General features: G+C 36.8%; 2 protein-coding genes across 2 annotated transcripts in view; one reads left to right on the forward strand and one right to left on the reverse strand.

Annotated features, from left to right (window-relative positions):
* The window catches only part of LOC307125338 (uncharacterized protein), a 500,360-nt gene that overhangs the window by 324,664 nt on the left and 170,302 nt on the right, over positions 1-5,394 (reverse strand). The gene's annotated exons all lie outside the window — the stretch shown is intronic.
* Positions 1-5,394, forward strand: part of LOC307122960 (uncharacterized protein) — a gene marked incomplete at both ends in the record, with an annotated part of 765,959 nt that overhangs the window by 311,878 nt on the left and 448,687 nt on the right. The gene's annotated exons all lie outside the window — the stretch shown is intronic.

Here is a 5,394-nt window from a genome sequence, read left to right on the forward strand (position 1 = left end):
GGAACGTCTCGGGTTACGACTATTTCCCTGAGAACAGGGAAGGAGACACTGCGTCTCGTCGCCATGCTCCAGGGCTGCCTGCATGGTCCCTTCAGACGAAGAAGAGGATGACATGTTCTCTAGGCGCCCATTTTATACTTCCGAGTCACACTAGTAGTGACGTCATGGCTGTCGCCGGCCAATACGATTGTCATGTTTTTACAGTGCTTCAGTCATCAGTAACGCTGCGGCATCCCCCAAAGTGTCTCAGGATGCAGTGTCTCGTTCCCTGTTCTCAGGGAACCAGGGTTACAGTTGTAACTGAGACGTTATCTTTGTGAGAATCCCAGGGAAAAGTCTTATTTTGGGGTGAAACACAATAGTATACTCAATTTGTTTTCATACTTCAGTGTGTCAGATAACTTTGTTTTTGATAAAAAAAAAAAGTGGGCATGCTAGTGCATGGCAGAGTTTCCACTGTCACTTACGGGGCTTGATTGATCCTCGTCGAGGTCCACTGAATACCTTGGGGTCCAAAGCGGCCAGCTCGAGCTAGAGAAGTGGTTACGAACAAAGGTGGAGTTTATCTGAGTTTGGAGACGGCAGTTCCGGTTTTCTGACAATTTGTGCTACCCGCTCAGATTTTGCTACCTCCCCTTAAAACAGTAGGTAGTGTAAATTTCCATCCATTAGCCCAACAACCGGATACTAATGACTTGGTCAAAAGGAATTCTGCGTGTAAGCCTTTTCAGCATTTTGGTGAAGTTCTCTTAATTTATTGATATCTCATTTTAAATCTGAGTCCATTAATAATTTTATCTGACTCCAATTCTATGTGACTCCATAAAGTGTGTTACGTTTAGAGTTTATCAGCTGATTTTAAGATTAGTTGCGATTTAATTTAGATCGTTGATTTTTCTTAGTATCACTTATTTTCAAATATTAATATCCTCCATGGGACCTGGAGTCTCAAATAGGCTAAGCGTCCGGTTTCGCTTGCTCTAACGGACACAGATTAGTCAGTTCTGATATTACAGAGGATTGCAGGGTGAACTATCTTACCTCTAAGTGAGTCACACATGTTTACTCATAACAAAACGTGTAATTTTAGTGATAGTCACGGAAACTGCAACTTATAATAACAGTGGCAATCAGAAATCAGGTTTTCCCTCATGCATGGCTCAATGCTCCCGCTATGGGGTTCCCAGTATGATCTGCCCTGGCAGAGAGATCTGCGGTAACTCCTACTTACTCCTCACGGACACTAAAAAAATAATGATTTCAGAAAGATACAGAATAAATCAAGATTAACATTTATATTGGCCAGACCGGAAAAGTAAATAAGTAAACAAGAATCCATGGTACACAACTGATCAGCGTAAAAACATAAAACACAATTGCAAAGCAATATGAAAAGAATTTAAAAGGGTCATCATGTCTGGCATACTACATGCAGTTTGCACCGCACGGGGGGTTTCCCCCAAAACACCCACCTGGTTTTGGGGGAGTGGATCAGATATGTTTGAAGAGACTACTCAAAGGAGAACAGAATTCTCATTAGTTTTCCAATCTTTCTAATGCTACCATTGACTGCAGTGAAACTGAGACCATTTTACCATTCGCACTGAGACCTTTAAAAAGACATCAAACATGAAAGGGATAAAACAATAGATTTACAAGATACATCATCACTGGTATATCTGCATTTGGTGACTTGAAACCAGGACAAGGAGAGGGCAAGATGGGGAGGGGGGAGGAATGTTTGTCAGGTTGTTGTCACACAGTTTCTGTGAGATCTTTTTCTCAAGCATGGGCGTCGGAACCATTGTATGTGGGTGGGACAAGACCCACCCACTTTTTACGATCAATGATATTGGACCCACACACTTTTATTGTCTCTAACATTTAGCACATGTCTGTTTACCTACCCCTAATCGATACACACTTATTATTAAACACATAATAGACGCTCTATTTCCACTTTTCTAATATTTTCTTAATTTGTATTGAAAATAAATGCCTTTCCGATTTGATATGTGATGGGAAAACGGAGAAGATAGATTTCGGCGAGTGCGGGACTCGAACCGCGGGTCGGTTTGTGTAAAAACTAGATGACGTGCGTCTTACCCCTAAACTATTGTTGCTTTCAATGGTATGGGGATTTACGTAAATTTGTCTTTCCCACCTATACGTTTACCAAGTAAAGTGGTATATTTGTACTTAATGTAGTTGGCATCTACTACAGTAAAAAATTTCTGAGGACCCACCCACATTTTTTTTGCTTCCGACGCCCATGTTCTCAAGATTAGTGACTTTTATTGTTCAATTGCTGAGGTGTGTATCTCAGCTTTTGTCTTAGCACCAAAACCGACTCTCACAGTAGCACAATTCGACAGCTAATTGTTTGAGGCTTTATTAACATCCATACCTACCCCTACCCTGAACCTACCCTTAAAACAATAAAAAAATTGTGTTGGTAGCACATTTTGATAGGTAGCATTATTTGACAGAACACCCGGAGCCACAGAAGATTTCAAACACCAGCTAACATCAGCATTAAAGACTTTTAAGATCGTTTTAGCTCAACTCACTTTCAGACAGCATCAAGTGTAAGCATCAAACTTCTGCATCAAACTTCTGTTTGTGATCCGATGTGGATTCTGATGACCGTATAAGGCATAAATAGTGATGCAAAACATTCTTTGCGCTAACCATTACTATAGTAAACTATAGTAAAAATATTTTATGCTTACAGACTGTTTTATATTGTGCCGGACAGCTGCATCATAGACTGCAAGCAGCAGTCAAATAAGTTTTGTTTTAAGAAGTTTAATGTTGTAAAAGATTGTTGTACAGGTTGTTTTGAGTGCCCTGTCCCTTGTCAAATGGTATATGAAGCCCCGCGGATAATACTCTTCGATGTTTGAATGTTTTATGCTTACAGTTTTATATTGTACCAGACAACTGCATCATATAGACTGCAAGCAGCAGGTATGAGCTTTGTTTTATGAAGTTTAATATTAAAAAAGGTCATTGTACAGGATAATGAAGCCCTGTTAATAATAAAATGTATTCATTGCAGCACTTTATATGGTCTGATTATTGGGATCGTAACACTAATAACTGTTGTAAGTATAGTGTGAATCCCAGTGGTCTATGTAAATACTCAACATTAATTTAGTTTAACGTTGGTGAAGTGACAAGAACTTTGAACACCAAATTTGGTGTTCTGATCATCCATTGTGGTGTTGAAATGTTACGCTTTAAGAGTTTGTTAGTTAACACTGTCAGAGTGTTAATAATGTGATAAAAGTGTTCATTTAACACCATACCGGTGGTTATATACTCTATACTTATATACTATATGAGAGAGTTAAATTCTTTCCTTAAAATTGTCAGTGTGTTATGAAGTGATCTCACTAGTGTTCTCTAGGCAGTGGAGTAGTCTGTGTATTTGAAGGTTTTGTGTCATATGAGGCCAATATGAGTGTCATATGAGGCCAAAGTTTGATTTTGACAAAAGAGAATGTGTTTTTGACTTAAATATTTTAATTTGATGTGGAAGTTTGAGGTTTGTACAAGCTGGTGTGTAGTTTTGAGATTGTGTTTATTGTTGTGGGAAAAAATGTGAATGGTTTAATGAATTGTGTTAACAATCAATAAAAACTGTAACAGCAGATTACCTTCCTGACACTTCACTGTGTTAAAGACATTAACGCAATGAATATGTCAAAATTAACACAAGTGTGGTCCCAAAACTCACACACTGATGTGTAAGAATTTAACCAGTTTAAATGAGTTTTTAACACATGCTTTTTTACACTGGATGTGACAACAACAATACGTATTGTATTTTTTAATTTTTAATTTTTTTGTGTGTAAGTGGTGCTTACAAGGTGCTTATCAGTCAGACACACAGACATGCAGAATCAACAATAGTGACATGCCTAATGCCGACTCCCATCATGCATTGCAGCATGAAGTATGTCACCATTGTTGAGATTCATATGCTGATTCTGCATGTCTGTGTGTATCTAAAAAAATCCCCACAATGTATTTAAAAATTAAAATGCAGAAAGTCTGATCTGTGCCAACAAAATATTGTTGGTGAAAATCTATTAATATCAAATAACTACTTGGCAAGTTATGAGATGTCAGTCATTTTTCTTTTCGATGATTAAAATTTGTATTATCTGAACATCTTTATTTATGGCTTTCTTTGCAGCAAATTATGTTTTTTGGTAAACACCATTACAAATACATAAAACGTCACGAGTCAAACTGCCCAACTAAAGGAAATACTGATTTTATGTTTTTATTCATCCTTTATTTTTCCAGGAAGGTCCCATTGAGATTAAAAGAAATCTCTTCTTCCAGGGAGGCCTGGCCAAGATGGCCGTAATAAAATTTCACAATAAACATATAACACACATAATATTCAGTATTCTAAACAGGGTAAGACTGTTTCGGATCAAATAACTCAACTGGGAATTGAATTACAATGAAAGAGAACCGAATTACATATAAATAATTCACATCAACTATTCGTCCACCGATACGTCGACATTAGAGTATTTTACCAATTCTGATCAGGATATTACTTTGTGGCCAACGGTAATATCATTAATTTTATGTTCATTGATATGAGCACGGTCACAAAATTTATCAGTTTTAGGCAATAACTTAAACACAAAGTACAAGACACTTTTATAGATGAAAAATTAATACAAGGCTTTATTGAACTATTCTAATACACACAAACTAATGTAACCAAACACACACACACACACATGATAAACACCGTGCTGAAAGAGTCTCCGGATCTCTGGTTAATCGATGCCTGTTCATGGGTAATCCTACAACAGTCAAAGCTAAAACATTCATCATAAATCAACAAATTAATTAAAACCGCAACATGTTATTAATTAATTAAATTAATTAAACACCATACAAATAACATCACCATAGTCTAAAACGGGTTAAAAAGTACTCTGTATAATTCTCCTTCTAGCTCCAAAGGAAAAGCTTTTTTTTCCCTTCTTTTTTTTGCCGAAAAAGAAAACCCAATCTTGGTTTAAGTCTTTTCACCAAGTACTCAATATAAACATCAAAGGCTAACTACTCATCTAGCCATATTCCTAAGTATTTGTAAGTTGGTACTCTTTCTATATGCAGGTCACCATAATGGTGACCAAACATTTTCTATAAAACCCTCAACATATAAACATGCTAATTCTCAAAAACTGTGGACAAATGAAAGGAAAAAAGTTTGTAATGAGAGAGATTTAATGTATTTTCAGTTGATTTCATCTAAGACTGTGGCTGAAGTCAGGTGTAGTTCTTGTGTTTCTCTTTCCTTCAGTGATTCTGCTCATTATCATCATTGTCTTCAATAATAAATCAATCATCACTCAA

This window comes from Gobio gobio, assembly GCF_949357685.1.
Source record: "Gobio gobio genome assembly, chromosome: 1".
Taxonomy (NCBI): Eukaryota; Metazoa; Chordata; class Actinopteri; order Cypriniformes; family Gobionidae; genus Gobio; species Gobio gobio.